This window comes from Rhinopithecus roxellana, chromosome 3, assembly GCF_007565055.1.
Source record: "Rhinopithecus roxellana isolate Shanxi Qingling chromosome 3, ASM756505v1, whole genome shotgun sequence".
Lineage (NCBI taxonomy): Eukaryota > Metazoa > Chordata > Mammalia > Primates > Cercopithecidae > Rhinopithecus > Rhinopithecus roxellana.
This window is the reverse complement of record NC_044551.1, coordinates 112,192,457-112,215,731: the sequence shown is the minus strand read 5'-3', so window position 1 is coordinate 112,215,731 and position 23,275 is coordinate 112,192,457. Positions and strand designations below refer to the sequence as shown.

The 23,275-nt window shown below is 39.6% G+C and overlaps 1 protein-coding gene across 1 annotated transcript in view; it reads left to right on the top strand.

The window, feature by feature from the left end:
- KCNN2 (potassium calcium-activated channel subfamily N member 2) overlaps window positions 1-23,275 on the top strand; it is a 443,065-nt gene that overhangs the window by 31,078 nt on the left and 388,712 nt on the right. Inside the window, exon 3 of the mRNA XM_030928035.1 lies at window positions 22,667-22,735. The gene's annotated coding sequence lies outside the window, so the exon portion shown is untranslated. The remainder of the gene's footprint in view (window positions 1-22,666; window positions 22,736-23,275) is intronic.

Genomic DNA, 23,275 nt, shown 5'->3' with positions numbered 1-23,275 from the left:
AGCTTTTGCTTATAATGGCACATAATGTGGGTTGAACCATTCCTGATAAAAGAGAAGTAGAAGAATTTAAAATTGAGAAAAACTTCCAGAATTTTCTGATCTCCCTTGTACGAATCAGGGATCTGAGTATTTTACTTTGTTTAAAGTGTTTCTTAATAGTTTTATTGTTTTAGTGGATGTTTTACAATGTTTTCTACGTGATGTTGTGGGTGGTGTAGATATTTGTTCTTGTAGTTATGCCTCAAGAAAAGCTGGTGAGCTTGAATCAATGGATATCCCTTAATTAAATAAGAAAATCTGAATTTCAATGTGTGAACTATACAATGCTGTCATTCCAGATATCTTTTTATATATTTAGAGCAAAGGCAATCTTACAGATTTTTAATGACCTAAAATTTAAGAGGTGGTATTTCTTATAGTGCTATACAAGCTGGTAAGTCAGGACAATCTCCAAGTAAAGCTTTACAGTGGCAAGAAGCCTTAAGGATAAGGAAAAAATTAGCATATATTGCTTTTTTTAAGGGATCTTCTGTGGCACACTCAAGATAACACAGCAATGAGCTAAAGCATCCAGAAAAAAAGAATTATCAGTACGTTTAAAACCTAGGAGGAAAAGTGGTTTATTTCTTTGCAGAGAACAGACGTAAATAATCATCTTAAATTGGAAGGCTGGACAAAATATTCACAGGTTTATGTGTTCTACAGGGAAGACTGAATTCATAAGCATTACTATCTGTTGCTCTCTCCCTCACTCTTCCTGTCTTTCTCTCTTCTTCTCTCTCTCTCTCTCTCTATATATATATACACACACACACACATATATGTGTGTGTGTATTCCCCCCTTATATTTCTTCAATAAAGAAAATCTTCAGTTCTTTATTGTTTTTCAACCTTTTTTCAGAAGGAATTATTTCCTTAGTCAAACCTGAACAAATATTGTGACACATCAGACCCCAAATTTCAAAGTTGTGTGAGAACCAAAAACCCATCATTGTAGTCAGGCACTGTGACAAATCTTAAAAACTGTCTCATAATATACTTTCTCTTTATACTACACTTAGTATATCATTACAGTTTTTGGATATAGATATGCTATATTTAAATTGAACAAAGAACATTTGAATAGAGCTTTATGGCTTGCAATGTATTTTTCACTTTATTATTTTAATCCTCATTATACTATCCTGAGAAAGATATTGTAGCATTCTTTTGTGGAAACTTAGTACTTTTCCCTATTCCTGTTCTTCTAATACCAGTAGCCACCTTACAGTTTTCTGTTGAAGAATCTCCGCCTCTTTTTTTTTTTTTTTTAATCGAGACAGGGTCTCACTCTGTTGCCCAGACTGGACAGCCTTGACTCACTGTAGCCTTGAACTCCAGGGTTCAAGTGATCTTCCCACCTCAGCCTCCTGAGTAGCTGGGACTACAGGTAGGTACCACCATACCCAGGTAATTCTTTCTTTCCTTCCTTCCTTCCTTCCTTCCTTCCTTCCTTCCTTCCTTCCTTCCTTCCTTCCTTCCTTCCTTCCTTCCTTCCTTTCCCTCCCTCCCTCCCTCCCTCCCTCCCTCCTTCCTTCCTTCCTTCCTTCCTTCATCTCTCTCGCTCTCTCTCTCTCATTATTTTTTTTTCATAGGGATGGGGTTTTGCCATGTTGCCCAGCCTGGTCTCAAACTTCTGACCCCAAGTGATCTACCTGTCTTGGCCTTCCAGTGTGCTGGGATTATAGGTGTGAGCTACTGTGCCGAGCTGTGTGCCTTATAGTTCCAGGAAGGCTGTTAATCACAGTCTCCCACTATCCCCTGGCTATTGTCCCCTGGTGGTCAGTCAAAATTAACCACCCTCCCCTTCCAATTGAGTGGCTGATTGAAAAACTGAATGTGATTCTGTTTGGCTCTATGAGAGCTCTCCTTGGCACTTTCCTACTGAAATCAATATGGAGAAGATGTCCTCTTGCCTTAGGGGTTCTGTTACTAGATGTATATAAATTTGGAGCTACCTGAAATATCCAAATTGTCTGGAGTAGGAGAGAATGAGGTTAAGATACTGAGAAGAGTTTAGATGAAATGAAGAGATAAAAAATATTTCCCAGTGGGCTGACGTCTTAGATCCAGCCATATTTAAGCTGTTTCATGAACAGATGAATTCCTTTTCCCTTAAGCTAATGAAAGATGGGTATTTTCCACTTGCAACCTGTATTAGTCCATTTTCATACTGTTATACAGAACTGTCCAAGACTGGGTAATTTATAAAAGAAAGAGGTTTAATTGACTCACAGTTCAATGTGGCTGGGAAACTTCTAATCATGGTGGAAGGTAAAGGGGAAACAAGGCACCTTCTTCACAAGGTGACAGGAAAGAGAATGAACGCAGGTTAAACAACCAAACGCTTATCAAACCACCAGATCTCACGAGAACACACTGTAATGAGAACAGCAATGGGGAAAACTGCCTCCATGACTCAGTTACCTCCACCTGGTCTCTCCCTTGACACGTGGGGATCGTGGGGATTATGATTCAACATGAGATTTAGGTGGGGACACAAAGCCTAACTGTATCATTCTGCCCCGTCCCCTCCCAAATCTCATTTTTCTTTCACATTTTAAAACCAATCATGCCTTCCCTACAGTTTCCCAAAGTCTTAATTCATTCCAGTGTTAACCCAAAAGTCCAAGTCCATCTGAGACAAGGCAAGTCCCTTCTACCTAGGAGCCTGTAAAATCAAAAACAAGTTAGTTACTTACAAGATATAATTGAGGGGGTGGGTACAGGCATTGGGTAAATGCTCCTGTTTCAGATTGGAGAAATTAGCCAAAACAAAAAGGCTACAGGTCCCATGCAAGTCTAATATCTGGCTGGTAGTCATGAAATCTTAAAGTTCCAAAATGATGTCCTTTATCTCCATGTCTCAGATCCAGGTCATGCTGATACAGGAGGGGGCTCCCACGGCCTTGGGCAGCTCAGCCCCGCTAGCTCTGCAGGGTACAGTTCCACTTCCAGTTGCTTTCACGGCTGGGCTGGTGTTGATTTTCTGTGACTTTTCCAGGTACATGGTGCAAGCTGTTGATGGATCTGTCATTCTGGGATCTGGAGGACAGTGGCCCTCTTTTCACAGATCTACTAGGCAGTGCCCCTGTGGGGACTCTCTGTGGGGGCTCTGACCCCACATTTCCCTTCTGCACTGCCCTAGCAGAGGTTCTCCATGAGGGCACACACTTCTGCCTGGACATCAGGCATTTCCATACATCCTCTGAAATCTTGGCAAATGTTCCCGAATCTCAATTCTTGACTCCTTTGCACCCACAGGCCCAATACCACTTGTAAGCCACTGAGGCTTAGGGCTTGCACCCTCTGAAGCAATGGCCTGAGCAGTAAGTTGGACCCCTTTAGCCATGACTGGGTTGCAGGACACCAAGTCCTGAGACTGCACAATGCAGCAAGGCCTTGGGCCTGGCCCATGAAACTATTTTTTTCCTCCTGGGACTGCAGGCTTGTGATGGGAGGGGCTGCTGTGAAGGCCTCTGATGTGCCTTACAGACATTTTCTCCATTGTCTTGGTGATTAACATTTGGCTCCTTGTCACTCATGCAAATTTCTGCAGCTGCTTGAATTTCTCCCTAGAAAATGGGGTTTTTCTTTTCTGTCACATTGTCAAGATGCAAATTTTCCAAACTTTTATGCTCTCCTTTCCTTTTAAACGTAAATTCCAATTTCAGATCATCTCTCTCAAGTTCAAAGTTCCACAGATCCCTAGGGCGGGGGCAAAATGCTGCCAGTCTCTTTATTAAAGCATAGCAAGAGTGACCTTTGCTTCAGTTCCCAATGAGTTCCTCACCTCCGTCTGAGACCACCTCAGCCTGGACTTCATTGTCCATCTCACTATCAGCATTTTGGTCAAAACCATTCAACAAGTCTCTAGGAAGCTCCACACTTTGCCACATCTTCCTGTCTTCTTCTGAGCCCTCCAAACTGTTCCGACCTCTGCCTGTTACCAGTTCCAAAGTTGCTTTCACATTTTTGGGTATCTTTATGACAGTGCCCACTCCCAGTACCAATTTACTGTGTTACTCCATTTCCACACTGCTATAAAGAACTGCCCGAGACTGGGTAATTTATAAAAGAAAGAGGTTTAATTAACTCACAGTTCAGCATGGCAGGGGAGGCCTCAGGAAACTTACAATCCTGGCAGAAGGTGAAGGGGAAGCAAGGCACCTGCTTCATAAGGTGACAGGAAAGAGATTGAATGCAGGAGGAACTATCAAACTCTTATAAAAAAGATTGGATCTTGTGAGAACTCACTTACTATCACAGAAACAGCATGGGGAAAACCACCCCCATGATCCAATTACCTCCACCTGGTCTCTCCCTTGACAAATGGGGATTATTGGGATTGTAATTCAAGATGAGATTTGGGTGGGGACATAAAGCCTAACCATAGTATAACCTAAAGAATTTTCCCCATTACAGATATTCTCACCTCAGTTTATAGGTGACAAACTGAGGCCCTGTAAGGTTAAGGAAACAATCTATGTATATATAGTGTGGGAGACTTGATTAAAACCTGTTCTCTTTTACTTTTTATTTTTTATTTTTTATTTTTTTATTTTTTATTTTTTTTATTATACTTTAAGTTCTAGGGTACATGTGCATAACGTGCAGGTTTGTTACATATGTATACTTGTGCCATGTTGGTGTGCTGCACCCATCAACTCGTCAGCACCCATCAGGTCATCATTTATATCATGTATAACTCCCCAATGCAATTCCTCCTCCCTCCCCCCTCCCCATGATAGGCCCCAATGTGTGATGTTCCCCTTCCCGAGTCCAAGTTTCCTCATTGTTCAGTTCCCACCTATGAGTGAGAACATGCGGTGTTTGGTTTTCTCTTCTTGTGATAGTTTGCTAAGAATGATGGTTTCCAGATGCATCCATGTCCCTACAAAGGACGCAAACTCATCCTTTTTTATGGCTGCATAGTATTCCATGGTGTATATGTGCCACATTTTCTTAATCCAGTCTGTCACAGATGGACATTTGGGTTGATTCCAAGTCTTTGCTATTGTGAATAGTGCCGCAATAAACATACGTGTGCATGTGTCTTTGTAGTAGAATAATTTATAATCCTTTGGGTATATACCCAGTAGTGGGATTGCTGGGTCATATGGTACATCTAGTTCTAGATCCTTGAGGAATTGCCATACTGTTTTCCATAATGGTTGAACTAGTTTACAATCCCACCAACAGTGTAAAAGTGTTCCTATTTCTCCACATCCTCTCCAACACCTGTTGTTTCCTGACTTTTTAATGATTGCCATTCTAACTGGTGTGAGATGGTATCTCATTGTGGTTTTGATTTGCATTTCTCTGATGGCGAGTGATGATGAGCATTTTTTCATGTGTCTGTTGGCTGTATGAATGTCTTCTTTTGAGAAATGTGTTCATATCCTTTGCCCACTTTTTGATGGGGTTGTTTGTTTTTTTCTTGTATATTTGTTTGAGTTCTTTGTAGATTCTGGATATTAGCCCTTTGTCAGATGAGTAGGTTGCAAAAATTTTCTCCCATTCTGTAGGTTGCCTGTTCACTCTGATGGTAGTTTCTTTTGCTGTGCAGAAGCTCTTTAGTTTAATTAGATCCCATTTGTCCATTTTGGCTTTTGCTGCTGTTGCTTTTGGTGTTTTAGACATGAAGTCCTTGCCCATGCCTATGTCCTGAATGGTACTACCTAGATTTTCTTCTAGGGTTTTTATGGTATTAGGTCTAACATTTAAGTCTCTAATTGATCTTGAATTAATCTTCGTATAAGGAGTAAGGAAAGGATCCAGTTTCAGCTTTCTACTTATGGCTAGCCAATTTTCCCAGCACCATTTATTAAATAGGGAATCCTTTCCCCATTTCTTGTTTCTCTCAGGTTTGTCAAAGATCAGATGGCTGTAGATGTGTGGTATTATTTCTGAGGACTCTGTTCTGTTCCATTGGTCTATATCTCTGTTTTGGTACCAGTACCATGCTGTTTTGGTTACTGTAGCCTTGTAGTAGAGTTTGAAGTCAGGTAGCGTGACGCCTCCAGCTTTGTCCTTTTGACTTAGGATTGTCTTGGCAATGCGGGCTCTTTTTTGGTTCCATATGAACTTTAAAGCAGTTTTTTCCAATTCTGTGAAGAAAGTCATTGGTAGCTTGATGGGGATGGCATTGAATCTATAAATAACCTTGGGCAGTATGGCCATTTTCACGATATTGATTCTTCCTATCCATGAGCATGGTATATTCTTCCATTTGTTTGTGTCCTCTTTGATTTCACTGAGCAGTGGTTTGTAGTTCTCCTTGAAGAGGTCCTTGACATCCCTTGTAAGTTGGATTCCTAGGTATTTTATTCTCTTTGAAGCAATTGTGAATGGAAGTTCATTGCTGATTTGGCTCTCTGCTTGTCTGTTACTGGTGTATAAGAATGCTTGTGATTTTTGCACATTAATTTTGTATCCTGAGACTTTGCTGAAGTTGCTTATCAGCTTAAGGAGATTTTGGGCTGAGACAATGGGGTTTTCTAAATATACAATCATGTCATCTGCAAACAGGGACAATTTGACTTCTTCTTTTCCTAACCAAATACCCTTGATTTCTTTCTCTTGCCTGATAACCCTAGCCAGAACTTCCAACACTATGTTGAATAGGAGTGGTGAGAGAGGGCATCCCTGTCTTGTGCCAGTTTTCAAAGGGAATTTTTCCAGTTTTTGCCCATTCAGTATGGTATTAGCTGTGGGTTTGTCATAAATAGCTCTTATTATTTTGAGGTACGTTCCATCAATACCGAATTTATTGAGCGTTTTTAGCATGAAGGGCTGTTGAATTTTGTCAAAAGCCTTTTCTGCATCTATTGAGATAATCATGTGGTTCTTGTCTTTGGTTCTGTTTATATGCTGGATTACATTTATTGATTTGCAAATGTTGAACCAGCCTTGCATCCCAGGGATGAAGCCCACTTGATCATGGTGGATAAGCTTTTTGATGTGCTGCTGAATCTGGTTTGCCAGTATTTTATTGAGAATTTTTGCATCGATGTTCATCAGGGATATTGGTCTAAAATTCTCTTTTTTTGTTGTGTCTCTGCCAGGCTTTGGTATCAGGATGATGTTGGCCTCATAAAATGAATTAGGGAGGATTCCCTCTTTTTCAATTGATTGGAATAGTTTCAGAAGGAATGGTACCAGCTCCTCCTTGTACCTCTGGTAGAATTCAGCTGTGAATCCATCTGGTCCTGGACTTTTTTTGGTAGGTAGGCTATTAATTGTTGCCTCAATTTCAGAGCCTACTATTGGTCTATTCAGGGATTCAACTTCTTCCTGGTTTAGTCTTGGAAGAGTGTAAGTGTCCAGGAAATTATCCATTTCTTCTAGATTTTCTAGTTGATTTGCATAGAGGTGTTTATAGTATTCTCTGATGGTAGTTTGTATTTCTGTGGGGTCGGTGGTGATATCCCCTTTATCATTTTTTATCGCATCTATTTGATTCCTCTCTCTTTTCTTCTTTATTAGTCTTGCTAGCGGTCTGTCAATTTTGTTGATCTTTTCAAAAAACCAACTCCTGGATTCATTGATTTTTTGGAGGGTTTTTTGTGTCTCTATCTCCTTCAGTTCTGCTCTGATCTTAGTTATTTCTTGCCTTCTGCTAGCTTTTGAATGTGTTTGCTCTTGCCTCTCTAGTTCTTTTAATTGTGATGTTAGAGTGTCCATTTTAGATCTTTCCTGCTTTCTCTTGTGGGCATTTAGTGCTATAAATTTCCCTCTACACCCTGCTTTAAATGTGTCCCAGAGATTCTGGTATGTTGTATCTTTGTTCTCATTGGTTTCAAAGAACATCTTTATTTCTGCTTTCATTTCGTTATGTACCCAGTAGTCATTCAGGAGCAGGTTGTTCAGTTTCCATGTAGTTAAGCGGTTTTGATTGAGTTTCTTAGTCCTGAGTTCTAGTTTGATTGCACTGTGGTCTGAGAGACAGTTTGTTATAATTTCTGTTCTTGTACATTTGCTGAGGAGTGCTTTACTTCCAATTATGTGGTCAATTTTGGAATAAGTGCGATGTGGTGCTGAGAAGAATGTATATTCTGTTGATTTGGGGTGGAGAGTTCTATAGATGTCTATTAGGTCTGCTTGGTGCAGAGATGAGTTCAATTCCTGGATATCCTTGTTAACTTTCTGTCTTGTTGATCTGTCTAATGTTGACAGTGGAGTGTTGAAGTCTCCCATTATTATTGTATGGGAGTCTAAGTCCCTTTGTAAGTCTCTAAGGACTTGCTTTATGAATCTGGGTGCTCCTGTATTGGGTGCATATATATTTAGGATAGTTAGCTGTTCTTGTTGAATTGATCCCTTTACCATTATGTAATAGCCTTCTTTGTCTCTTTTGATCTGTGATGGTTTAAAGCCTGTTTTATCAGAGACTAGGATTTCAACCCCTGCTTTTTTTTGTTCTCCATTTGCTTGGTAGATCTTCCTCCATCCCTTTATTTTGAGCCTATGTATGTCTCTGCGTGTGAGATGGGTCTCCTGAATACAGCAGACTGATGGGTCTTGACTCTTTATCCAATTTGCCAGTCTGTGTCTTTTAATTGGAGCATTTAGTCCATTTACATTTAAGGTTAATATTGTTATGTGTGAACTTGATCCTGCCATTATGATATTAACTGGTTATTTTACTCGTTAGTTGATGCAGTTTCTTCTTAGCCTCGATGGTCTTTACATTTTGGCATGTTTTTGCAATGGCTGGTACCGGTTGTTCCTTTCCCTGTTTAGGGCTTCCTTCAGGGTCTCTTGTAAGGTGGGCCTGGTAGTGACAAAATCTCTAAGCATTTGCTTATCTGTAAAGGATTTTATTTCTCCTTCACTTATGAAACTTAGTTTGGCTGGATATGAAATTCTGGGTTGAAAATTCTTTTCTTTAAGAACGTTGAATATTGGCCCCCACTCTCTTCTGGCTTGTAGAGTTTCTGCTGAGAGATCTGCTGTTAGTCTGATGGGCTTCCCTTTGTGGGTAACCCGACCTTTCTCTCTGGCTGCCCTTAAGATTTTTTCCTTCATTTCAACTTTGGTGAATCTGGCAATTATGTGTCTTGGAGTTGCTCTTCTCGAGGAGTATCTTTGTGGCGTCCTCTGTATTTCCTGAATTTGAATGTTGGCCTGCCCTACTAGGTTGGGGAAGTTCTCCTGGATGATATCCTGAAGAGTGTTTTCCAACTTGGTTCCATTTTCCCCCTCACTTTCAGGCACCCCAATCAGACGTAGATTTGGTCTTTTTACATAATCCCATACTTCTTGCAGGCTTTGTTCATTTCTTTTTCTTCTTTTTTCTTTTGGTTTCTCTTCTCGCTTCATTTCATTCATTTGATCCTCAATCGCTGATACTCTTTCTTCCAGTTGATTGAGTTGGTTACTGAAGCTTGTGCATTTGTCACATATTTCTCGTGTCATGGTTTTCATCTCTGTCGTTTCGTTTATGACCTTCTCTGCATTAATTAGTCTAGCTGTCAATTCTTCCACTCTTTTTTCAAGATTTTTAGTTTCTTTGCGCTGGGTACGTAATTCCTCCTTTAGCTCTGAGAAGTTTGATGGACTGAGGCCTTCTTCTCTCATCTCGTCAAAGTCATTCTCTGACCAGCTTCGATCCGTTGCTGGTGATGGGCTGTGCTCCTTTGCAGGGGGAGATGCGCTCTTATTTTTTGAATTTCCAGCTTTTCTGCCCTGCTTTTTCCCCATCTTTGTGGTTTTATCTGTCTCTGGTCTTTGATGATGGTGACGTACTGATGGGGTTTTGGTATAGGTGTCCTTCCTGTTTGATAGTTTTCCTTCTAACAGTCAGGACACTCAGCTGTAGGTCTGTTGGAGATTGCTTGAGGTCCACTCCAGACCCTGTTTGCCTGGGTATCAGCAGCAGAGGTTGCAGAAGATAGAATATTGCTGAACAGCGAGTGTACCTGTCTGATTCTTACTTTGGAAGCTTCCTCTCAGGGGTGTACTCCACCGTGTGAGGTGTGGGGTGTCAGACTGCCCCTAGTGGGTGATGTCTCCCAGTTAGGCTACTCAGGGGTCAGGGACCCACTTGAGCAGGCAGTCTGTCCGTTCTCAGATCTCAACCTCCGCGTTGGGAGATCCACTGCTCTCTTCAGAGCTGTCAGACAGAGTCGTTCTCGTCTGCACAGGCCTCTGATGCTTCCCCTGTTGTGCCCTGTCCCCAGAGGTGGAGTCTACAGAGACAGGCAGGTTTCCTTGAGCTGCTGTGAGCTCCACCCAGTTCGAGCTTCCCAGCGGCTTTGTTTACCTACTTAAGCCTCAGCAATGGCGGGCGCCCCTCCCCCAGCCTCGCTGCTGCCTTGCGGATAGATTGCCGCAGACTGCTGTGTTAGCAATGAGGGAGGCTCCGTGGGTGTGGGACCCTCCCGGCCAGGTGAGGGATATATTCTCCTGGTGTGCCTGTTTGCTTACAGCGCAGTATTGGGGTGGGAGTTACCCGATTTTCCAGGTGTTGTGTGTCTCAGTTCCCCTGGCTAGGAAAAGGGATTCCCTTCCCCCTTGCGCTTCTCAGGTGAGGCGATGCCTCGCCCTGCTTCAGCTCTCGCTGGTTGGGTTGCAGCAGCTGACCAGCACCGATTGTCCGGCACTCCCCAGTGAGATGACCCCAGTACCTCAGTTGAAAATGCAGAAATCACCGGTCTTCTGTGTCGCTCGCACTGGGAGTTGGAGACTGGAGCTGTTCCTATTCGGCCATCTTGCTCCGCCCCTAAAACCTGTTCTCATTTCAGCTAACCATTCCACCTGCCGAGTAACATGCTACTTAAGAATAAATATATTTGTTTGGGTTATTTTTTCTTTGCTTTTTTTATTTTATCTTATTTATGGGTGACCTTGTTTTTGTTTACAAAGAACGTTTGCTGATCTGACTGTGTAACTTTCCTGCTTGCACCCTAGCAGATGGATGTCTGTGTAGCTGTTTGGTGACACTCTTTACCTGCCCTGTTCCCTTAAGGCCAGATTCTGTTTTATTTCCAGGTCTTCAGCACAGAATAGATTATCTGTAGAACCACACTTACCCCACCAGACCTGAGCATTTTAAATCTGAAAATTATCGAGAAGGATCCAAGCTGAGCATCTCGGCTTATACCATTGCAGGATCTTTCAAAAGACTCGGTAGTTGTCTAGTCAGGGTAGAAGAAAGGATTCTTCTTCTTTGTTTAAACATGTGTTGGCTAGCCTACATGTCCCTAGACAGTGTCCTGCCATCCTGGAAGACCAAATGACAGAGAATTGGGCTTAGGATTTAGGGGAAAATCTACTGCCATGCTTTGTGAACAATAAGAAAAGAAAAGGAACAAGTAAAGTGATTTTTCAAAGGTTGAATACAGTAACACCTCCTGAATTCAGCTTTGCTGGAGACAGCTGCTCCATAAGTGAATTCTGAAGAAACACTTTAAGTACCAAAACCTGTTTATAAAAACCTATTTTTGATGATTGTAAGATAGAAATCCTTCTAAGATCTATTGCATACTTCTCTGCTTTGCTCTCTGAATCAGAACTCTCCTAATGTCATCTGTTTGCTTAGAAACTTAGGGGCATCATTGTTGATCATTTTTTGATGACCATACAATGAAGTACTCAATGCTTTCTTATAATTCCATCCTGCTTTTTTATAATATTAGTTTTCTATTATATATTTTTAAATGATATTTTTCTCTTATCAACTGGTTTTTCTTATGGCTGTTGTTCTTTGCTGCTGCTTTAAATATTGTCTTATTTTTTATGCACTATGCATGAGGCCTCATTCCAGCCCTGTCTTCTAGAGTAGAGAGTGAAGAATATGAGGCAGTTTCTTTTCTCTAACCACGTATATATATCTTTCATTTACATCTGTTGTTTCTAGGTGGTCCTGGACACAAAACATCACTGGATTTCAGGGAGAGAGAGGAAGCAGAATTTGTCTAAATAAATACCTGCTTAATAATAATAACTATCATTTTGCTGAGCACTTGTGAGGTTTCTGGCACTGTGCCTTATCTCTTTTAAACTTCCCAACAAGACTTAGAGGAAGATTTGCCAGGCTTTGTGCTAAATGTTTAATTCGTATTATCTCATTTAATGCTCAAACATCCCTCTGAGCCTCAGGGGAAGAAGGTAACTTGGACTTAAAACAAAGGCAGATTATAACTTCATCTCACTGGATCCTGAGGAAGATTTGGCATCACAGTGGAATTACAAATTCTATCATAAACGGTTCCATTTAACAAGATTGCCTGGAGTCACAGAGCAAATGGCAGAACCAAGATTCAGTTCTGATTATTCCAGGGAGCATGCTTTTAAGCACTGTTCACTTGGCCTTAATTTCTTATCTACATTTTCTACCTTGTTTCTCTGCTTAGTACAGAAGACTTCCGCTAGGGCTTGGCCTACCTAACTCCTTTTAGCTTGTCTTTCCTAGGATGGGACTCCTCTCCCTGCTATAGTCTACTTGCCTGTAGACAAATCTCCTTGTGTCCCCTAATAATTATTCTGACTTCCAAATTGAACTCCATGTATGTACCTGCTGAGAATGGTCCAGGATATTTAAATTTACATTTATATATGCCAGTCTGTCTTTTTTCAAGCATATCAAGAGTACATATATTTAAAAACAGGCTACATCATATATCTGGCCTATAGAAAATGCACCTATGGATTTATAGATCCTTTGCCATACCTTGAAGTCCCCTGGGAACTGAGTCCACAGGTTGAGATCACTGTCCAGGAGACGTGTAACTTAATGTCAGAGAGCCAGGCTCAGCAGCAGTCAAACAGATTTGTATTTAAGCTGTGATTCTCTAGTTGTCTAGGTTCTGTGATATTGGCTATGAATCTCAACCACTACCCAGCATGAGTACCTTTTCCCAAGGAGTATTTTAACGTTTCAATGAGATCATGCATTTAAACTGCTTAACACATAATATCAATACAGCAATCTATTCCTACATGGAGGCCATGGTTTGGAGGTTAAAGATAGTTAGAACTATACACTAGCTTTGACCATGGTACACTGGATCTCTGGCTTATTTGGTAACACAATCTCAAATTGTAAGTTCTATTACATAATACAATTGAAGTAAGGACTTGCACTATCTAGTGAAGAGACTTGAAACCAAGCTATATAATCATGGCCCATACATCACAGAGTCATTCCATGTGGGTATCATTCTCCTCTCTTATCTCTGTCAGGGGCTATGGTGCAGAATCCAGGCCTGGACTTAAAGTTCTTATTCACCTCCCACAGATGTGGGAAATCTCACTGTAGCCCCAGGAAGGTCCCCTCTCTCCCTCATGGTACTCCTCCTGTGTTCTACTCTTTCCTGCAGACCTTCTCCTCCCTGCAGACCTTCTCTTCCCCACAAGTTTCATTTCTCACTGGAAAGTCCTGGAGACTCTGCCACAGAAACCCTGGTGATCCACCAACCTAATTGACAACCATGCAAACATAGGAAAGACGACTCAAGGAGACAGAGTATTCATCTTTAATCCTTTAGGGGATGGCCAGAATAATAGCTGCTGTAACTAAACATACCATATCCCACTTAATCTTTCCATTACTCCAATGGAGCAAGTTCTGCTGTTACCTCTCTTACATAGATGAGACCCTGAGACTCAGAGACACCAGGTAACTGGCCCAGGGTTACCTAACTAGTAAGTAAAGGAGCAGAGATTTGAATCCAGATCTATTCAACTCTGTGCTCTAGGCAATTACACCTCTTTCCATAAATGTATCCTGAAAGTATTAAACCCAAATGGTAGACCTACTTGAATGGTTAGATTTGATAGACATTGTTCTGGAGATATGCTTTTTATGAAAGTTCTTTTTCTTGTAGGTGACATTACAAATTTATTATAGGTCCAGTCTTAGTTTTCACATGATGGAAAGTAACCATGGTTGGGGAGGTATTTCCCACAGGGTCCAGTCAATTTCATTCTCTTCGGATTACAAACCCTCTGACCTGCAAGTTAGTTCCAGCATTGAAAAGGATAGTTAGTGAGTGTTGTAATATCTGTGCAAATCCATTAGCACTGCTGGAAAAGTGCCTCTGTGTCCTGTAGCTGATGGTCACTAGTGTCGTGAGTGTATGTTTAGCATTCATTACGACCTCATGGATTATGGTGGGTCTGAAGTAGCCTGAAGACAGTAGTAGGTTTCGTTCACTATAGCTTGTTCACCTGGCCAAGTGTCAAAATATTAAAATGCTCTCTCGCGCCACTTCCAGCCCAGTCCTGCCATTACTGAAGGTAGCAGACAATTAAACATGAATGTCTCTTGTTTTCTTTTGCTCTTATTTTCTTCAGAGGGCAAACAAAGCATATAAAGTTCCCCATCCACTTAAAGTATTAGAGCACAGACTCTTTGATTAGAACTTCTATTCCATCTTAAGCTCTGAGAGTGGCCGCTAGCTCCATCTAGATTTATCAGGTGAGCCGCCATTGTTAAGCACCTTGTCCACCTCCTGCCTGGTACTTCCTGTTAATATTCTGCTAATTTGTCTCCAGAGTCCTAAGCTTCCTTCAATCTCTTTTGTTTCCTTTTGCTGCTGTGACAAATTACCACAAAAATAGTAGTTTAAAACAACATGTTTACTTTCCTATAGTTCTGGAAGTCAGAAGTCTGAAATGAATTTTGCATGGCCAAAATCAAGGTGTCGCTAAGGCTGGTTTACTTCTGGAGGCTCTAGGGGATAATCTGTTTCCTTCTCTTTTCTAGTTTTTAGAGGCTGTGTTCCTTCCTCAGCTCATCATCTTTCTTTCTTTCCACTTCTATCATTACATGACCTTCTTCTCTGTCTGACTTTCCTACATCCCTCTTTTAAGGACCCTTGTGATTTCATTTGACCTACCTGGATAATCTCCCCATCTCAAGGTTCCTCACTTAATCACATCTGCAAAGTCCCTTTTACCATGTAAGGGAACATTCACAGCTTCTGAGAATTAGGACTTGGAATCTTTAGGGACCATTGTTTGGTCTGCCACAGGGGTCCCCAGTGCTGGGCTACAGACCGGTACCAGTCTGTGCCTGTGAGGAGCTAGGCTGCACAGCAAGAAGTAAGTGGCAGGCAAGTGAGCATTACTGCCCAAGTTCTGCCTCCTGTCAGATCAGTGATGGTATTAGATTCTCACAGGAGCATGAACCCTATTGTGAACTGTGCATGTGAGGGATCTGGGTTGCAAGCTCCATCTAATGTCTGATGATCTGAGGTGTAACAGATTCATCCTGAAAGCATCCCCACTCCCCACTGCACTATGCCCCCAGCCACCTCTATGAAAAAACTGCCTTCCATGAAACTGGTCCCTGGTGCCAAAAAGGTTGGGGACCACTGGTCTACCACCCTTCTCTTTTATGGAGGATTACCCAAAGAAAAAGAAAGGTTCTGTGATGTCATAGAATTAACATGAAACCTGTGGCACAGAGATTTGGCTCCAATCTTTTCTTCCTCTCTTTTATTTGTATGAATTTATGGGGGTACAAGTGACATTTGGTTACATGCGTAGTTTCCACAAGGGTGAATTTAGGGCTTTTACTCCAGTCTAGAATCTGACATTATACTCACTGTCAGACCGGGAACCAAGTACTCCATGTCCTTGAGAGAAGGCTTGGTTCACAAATATCCCTCCCAGCTATAAAATTGTATAACATGAAACATTTATTTATATTAAAATATAAGTGACTTGAAGCAATTTTTACCACATATTAGTCTTTTCTCCAAAGGATTGACTTTATTCTGAAAATAAATAATTTATCAGATTTGATGTGATAAGTCTTTTCTTTTGACAAAAAACATACCCTGAACTACTGGAACCATACCACATAGGCAACGAGGTTCTTCCTCTGGTATTAAGATCAGTTCAACTTGTGGCCAGTCACATACATAAATATGTAGGCCGAGGTTTCTCAGCATGATTTATATATATAATACAGATTACAACATTGTAAAAATCATAAATTGCTAGCACTGAAAAGGGATACTCCCACTTTCTCTTTCCACCTCCTTTTTCATTTTGCAGGTAAGAAAACAAAAACTTGGAGGAGAAAAATTGCTTGACCAAGTCCCAACAACTACATTGAGGAAAAGTTAAGACTATTATTAGAGTCTTTTTTTACTTTTGTTTAAGAGACAGGATCTCACTCTGTTGCCCAGGCTGGAATGCATTGCTTATTCACAGGCGCAGTCATAGCACACTATAGCCTGAAACTCTTGAGCTCAAGGGATCCTCACACCTCAGCCTCCCAAGTAACTGGGACTACAGGCACATACCATCGTACCTGACTTAGAGTCTTTTGACTTCATATTTAGAGTTCATTGGCAATTGTGCTATTTATGATTTTGTTCTGGGAAAACATTTTTTTGGACCAGATTGCTTTTCTTTAGATACAGTAGCCCTATTTTTCAAAGAGTTTTAGCCAAAAAGACTGTCTATAGAATGACCATAGATATTATTTTTGAATTTTTTTATATTTTTGACATTAGAGAGGTCCTCATGCAAAAAAGTTTCCTTTAAATAACATATACAAAGAAAAGTTTTTATTTATAAAATATTAAATACATTATTCAAGTAAGTCTTTTGTACTTTTCTATGAACTCCATAGGATATGAGATGCTCTATGTATTAGTTCACAAATTACAATCTATCATGTTATAATACCTTATTCCGAATTTAAAAATCTCTATGCATCTCAATCTTGTAGATCAGAAATGAGTAAAATTAATTACAAGCAGTAGATGATAACAGTAGAAAGGAATGAGACCTCTCTGAGTGTAATTTTAATGTAGATTTTACTTTTGAGCCATGTTAATGTTTTATGTATTGCAATACGAGAAATAAATTTAAAAGGGTGAGGGAAAACCCCCAACATTAAATGACCCAAAATATACCACAAATTTATAAAATAACTACAAAGAAGAAAAAAATAGTAGTCCAGGTAGGTTTTATACATGGTGCTCTAGCTTTATTCACTTAGTGGAATATATTTTAAAAGTAAAATGAATCCCAAAGAAATATTAATTTGTTAAGTTTCTTGTTGGAAGTGGTATGGGTATAGTATTGCTAGATTTTGAATATTATAGGTTTAATCAAAGAAGTAAATATTTGTTCATGGAAACTGGTGTTCTCACTGCAGAGAAGGCAGAAATAAAATATGAATGAAAAGAAGAGAGGAGGTATCCTCTTCTTGGGTGTATCAGTATGAATATATGTATCCATGTTGGTATGTGTGTATGTGTGTGTTTATGAGTGTGTATGTGTGTATGTGGGCCAAGAGGCAATGAGTCCCCAGTGACAGCGAGATCCCTGGAGCCCAGACTTTGGTTTCTAAATGAAAGGAACTAAGGCTCCTTGCAGAAATTATGGATTCTGGGTCAGAGGAGGAGAAGTATAAGGTAAACCTAAACTATTTTACTATGCCAGAAAATAAAGTGTTCAAAACCTGATATGGAGATGTCCATTTTAGTCAACACTGGCACGTTTGAACAGGGAAAGAATAGTGAAAGAGTGGATTATAAAACATTTAGTTGGCTCAAGCCTGTAATCCCAGCACTTTGGGAGGCCGAGGCGGGCGGATCACGAGGTCAGGAGATCGAGACCCTCCTGGCTAACACGGTGAAACCCCGTCTCTACTAAAAATACAAAAAACTAGCCGGGCGCGGTGGCGGGCGCCTGTAGTCCCAGCTACTCGGAGGCTGAGGCGGGAGAATGGCAGGAACCCGGGAGGCGGAGCTTGCAGTGAGCCGAGATCGCGCCACTGCACTCCAGCCTGGGCGACAGAGCGAGACTCCGTCTCAAAAAAAAAAAAAAAAAAAAAAAAAAAAAAAAAAAAAGAAGAATATAAGTCCACAGTTACATTTTATGCTATATTAATAATATATCAATATTGTAGATCTCTTTTCAAAATATATAATATCCCTATTGTATATACAGACCTATGGATATACTTACATTAAGTGTTTTAATAACTATATTTTTCACTATTATTAAAGCTTGTATTTCTGACAGTTGGATATTAAAGCTCTGTCCATAAATTCTAAACTGAGTATTATTTGGTACATGTTTAAATATTTTGGAGGTAATTTGCTTGGTAGTTTTTGTTTATACCCAGCTGTGGTCCATTTTTAAATCTTTGTGAGTAGTCATAGAATTTTAGTGAATATTTGGTGCAATGGTCATCCATCCCATAAATATGATTCAAACTTTAGTAAAATTTTAGGTGCTGTCCTGCACAGGATTATAGTGGTCCTGGTGCAGTTTGTATAAGACACGTCTCTAGGTGGCGCCATTTACATAGAGGTTTATGCCAGTGGCAGCCTCTATGATTTTCTTCCTTTTTTCTTTTTTCTTTCTTTTTTTTTTTTTTTTTTTTTATTATTATACTTAAGTTCTGGGACACATGTGCAGAACGTGCAGGTTTGCTACATAGGTATACATGTGCCGTGGTGGTGTGCTGCGCCCATCAACCTGTCATCTACATTAGGTATTTCTCCTAATGCTGTCCCTCCCTTTAACCCCCACCCCCCGACAGGTCCCAGTGTGTGATGTTCAGCCCTTTGTGCCCAAATGTTCTCATTGTTCAACTCCCACCTATGAGTGAGAACATGTGGTGTTTGGTTTTCCGTTCCTGTGTTCGTTTGCTGAGAATGATGGTTTCCAGCTTCATCCATGTCCTTGCAAAAAACAGGAACTCATCCTTTTTATGGCTGCATAGTATTTCGTGGTGTGTATGTGCCGCATTTTCTTTAATCAGTCTGTCATTGATGGGCATTTGGGTTGGTTCCAAATCTTCGCTATTGTGAGTAGTGCTCCAGTAAACATACGTGTGCATGTGTCTTCATAGTAGAATGATTTATAATCCTTCGTGCATTACCCAGCAATGGGATTGCTGGGTCAAATGCTATTTTGAGTTCTGGACCTTGAGGAATCGCCACACTGTCTTCCACAATGGTTGAACTAATTTACACTCCCACCAACAGTGTAAAAGCGTTCCTATTTCGCCACATCCTCTCCGGCATCTGTTGTTTCCTGACTTTTTAATGATTGCCATTCTAACAGGCATGAGTTGATATCTCATTGTGATTTTGATTTGCATTTCTCTAATGAACAGTAATGATGAGCTTTTTCTCACATGTGTTGGCCACATAAATGTCTTCTTTTGAAAAGTGTCTGTTCATATCCTTCATTCACCTTTTGATGGTTTTTTTTTTTTTCTTGTAAATTTTTTGAAGTTCTTTGTAGATTCTGGATATTAGCCTTTTGTCAGATGGATAGATTGCAAAAATTTTCTCCCATTCTGTAGGCTGCCTGTTTACTCTGATGATAGTTTTTATTTTTTTGCTGTGCAGAAACTCTTCAGTTTAATTAGATCCCATTTGTCAATTTTGGCTTTTGTTGCCATTGCTTTTGGTGTTTCAGTCATGAAGTCTTTGCCCATGCCTATGTCCTGAATGGTATTGCCTAGGTTTTCTTCTAGGGTTTTTATGGTGTTAGGTATTATGTTTAAATCTTTAAATCCACCTTGAGTTAATTTTTGTATAAGGTGTAAGGAAGGGGTTCAGTTTCAGTTTTCTGCATATGGCCATCTAGTTTTCCCAACACCCACTTATTAAATAGGGGAATCCTTTCCCCATTGCTTGTTTTTGTCAAGTTTGTCAAAGATCAGATGGTTGTAGATGTGTGTTGTTATTTTCAAGGCCTCTGTTCTGTTCCATTGGTCTATATATCTGTATGGTACCAGTATCAAGATGCTTTGGTTACTGTAGACTTGTAGTGTAGTTTGAAGTCAGGTCGTGTGATGCCTCCAGCTTTGTTCTTTTTGCTTAGGATTGTCTTGGCTGTATGGGCTCTTTGTTGGTTTCATATGAACTTTAAAGTAGTTTTTTTCTAATTCAGTGAAGAAAGTCAATGGTAGCTTGATTGGAATAGCATTGAATCTATAAATTACTTTGTGCAGTGTGGCCATTTTCACGATATTGATTCTTTCTATCCATGAGCATGGAATGTTCTTCCATTTGTTTGTGTCCTCTCTTATTTCCTTGAGCAGTGGTTTGTGGTTCTACTTGAAGAGGTCCTTCACATTCCTTTGTTAATTGTATTTCTAGGTATTTCACTTTCTTTGTAGCAATTGTGAATGGGAGTTCACTCATGATTTGGTTCTCTGTTATTGGTGTATAGGAACGCTTGTGATTTTTACACGTTGATTTTGTATCCTGAGACTTTGCTGAAGTTGCTTATTGGCTTAAGGAATTTTTGGGCTGAGATGATGGGGTTTTCTAAATATACAATCATGTCATCTGCAAACAGAGAAATTTGACTTTTCTTCATGATTGAATACCCTTTATTTCTTTCTCTTGCCTGATTACCCTGGCCAGAACTTCCAATACTATGTTGAGTAGGAGTGGTGCTGTCTTGTGCTAGTTTTCAAAGGGAATGCTTCCAGGTTTTGCTCATTCAGTATGATATTGGCTGTGGGTTTGTCATAAATAGTTCTTATTCTTTTGAGATACATTTTATCAATACCTACTTTATTGAGTGTTTTTAGCATGAAGGGGTGTTGAATTTTATTGAAGATCTTTTCTGCGTGTATTGAGATAATCGTGTGGTGTTTGTCATTGGTTCTGTTCATGTGATGGATTACGTTTATTGATTTGTATATATTGAATCAGCCTTGCATCCTAGGGATGAAGCTGACTTGATCCTGGTGGAAGAACTTTTTAATGTGCTGCTGGATTCGGTTTGCCAATATTTTATTGAGAATTTTCACATCTATGTTCATCAGGGATATTGGCCTGAAATTTTCTTTTTTTTGTCGTGTGTTTGCCAGGTTTTGGTGTCACAATGACGCTGGCCTCATAAAAAGAGTTAGGGAGGAGTCCCTCTTTATTCTATTGCTTGGAATAGTTTTAGAAGCTTGGTACCAGCTTCTCTTTTTACCTCTGGGAGAATTTGGCTGTGAATCCATTTGGTCCTATGCTTTTTTTGGTTGGTAGGCTATTAACTACTGCCTCAATTTCAGAACTTGTTATTGGTCTATTCAGGGATTTGACTTCTTCCTGGTTTAGTTTTGGGAGGGTTTATGTGTCCAGGAACTTATCTATTTCTTCTAGATTTTCTGGTTTATTTTCTTAGAGGTGTTTATAGTATTCTCTGATGGTAGTTTGTATTTCTTTGGTATCAGTGGTGATATCCCCTTTATCATTTTTTATTGTATCTGTTTGCTTCTTCTCTCTTTTCTTCTTTATTAGTCTGGCTGGTGGTCTATCTATTTTGTTAATCTTTTCAAAAAACCAACTTCTGGATTCATTGATTTTTTTTAAGGTTTTTTTGTGTCTCTATCTCTCAGTTCTGCTCTGATCTTAGTTATTTCTTGTCTTCTGCTAGCTTTGAGTTTGTTTTTGCTTCTCTAGTTCTTTTGATGATGTTAGGGTGTTGATTTTAGAAGGGTCCCATATATGCTTTTCAAAGCACCAAGTTCAGCAAGTTTGTTTGCAATACCCTGGTTCCTGGATATAAGCTAGTGAACAAGACAAGTTCCAGACCTATGGAAACTTCTCATTATAGAAAAGAAAAAATACATGCAAATCAGCATATATACAAGAATGATAAAAGCAACATGACTGGATGCCGTGGGAGTGCATGAGAGGGCCGCCTCCCTCAGAATGGGGAGATGGAGGCACATTTCCTGAGAAAATAAGTTTTATATCTCTGCTGAGGTCTGAATGAAAAACACAGGCTGGCGGGAGAAAAGGAGGGGAAGAGAGATGGAGGAAGAATATTTAGGCAGGGTTCACTGCAAGCTCTTCAAGATAAAGAGAGAGGATTGTGCTCAGGGAGTAGAAATAGTTGTGTTGCAGGAGCAAAGAGGCACTGTGAAAAGCTGGATGCCACAAGAGGTTAAGTGACTTTCCCAGTGTCACCTATTCTGTCTTCTCTTCTGATTCATTAATGAACGTGTTAAATTACAACAGATTCATTCATCACAAGTACAATTATATACCCCAGGAAATGTTCTGTCAAAAACTCTATTACAGTGTATTCTCTGATAAATCCTTACCTTAGACTGGAGCTTGGCAGTTCTCAGATGGCAGCAACTATTCCTGCTCATCTTTGCACACCCCACAGAGTCTATTTGTTGCCTTGCACAGAGATCGTCTTCAGAGGTGTTTTGGTTGTTGAGATCCCCATCAATGTAAATAACTGAACCATAAACAGTGATTTCAGGAAGATGTTTGATCCTGATTTGAGGGTATCTTCATATTCCGAAGTTAAATGAAAAAATATTTTTAAAAGGCCAAGAGCAAAAGCATAACAGCTTCTTTGATAGCATCCTGTTTGCAAGTCTCATTTGCTTCTGGTATTCTTCCTGTTAGCAGTCAATACTAGTCATCTGTAAGTCAAACAAAATTGAATTGATAAAATGATAAATTGACATGAGTTGATCTTAAGGAGTCCTAAAAACATTAAGATGTGGTTTGCTTCCATTTATAACAATGTGTATGCAATACTGCATTCATATAATCAAATTATCTTATAATTTTATTTTGAAAAATCAAATATATTTCACATTATTTGATGCCAAAATACCAGGGTAATTTGTTGCTAATGGATTATCGTATTTGCTTTCTTCTTTTATTAGGTTCATGAAATTTTCAGGAATTAAAGTTAGTCCTGAGGAAAGTTCATGAATATCTAATGCTGGACTGTGGTAAGTCCTCAGTCTTCAGCCATTTTTGTTTGGCAATAATATAGACTTAGTTTATTTGTCTGGGTTGGTTAAAAGCAGAATTTGTAATTTTCATCAATATTATCATTTCTTGTTATAGTTATTCTGAGATATTTCACATTATTTCTATAAAAAGATCATTTATCACAGTTTTCTAATTTGTTGTAGTCATAGTGTAGTTATTCACTTTATGTTTTTCTTTAGAATTGATCATATATTAGTAGTAACAAGTATATTATTAGTTGTAATCTTTTGTCCCGACATTTTACTAATGAAAAATTTTAAATATTTTGGTAAATTGAAAGCATTTTGAAGTGAGCATTTATGTACCCCAAATCTGGTTTCTACCATTAAGAGTCTACTTGTTAATCTTTTTCAGCTATTTTTTTTTTAACTTCTCTTGCCAAATTCTACTATTTGAATTTTGCACTTTACTCATTCTATAGTTTGTGAATGTTTGGGCTGTTATAAACACTGTTGTATAATTTTTGTTGTACATTTACATTCATTGCTAAGGTGTAT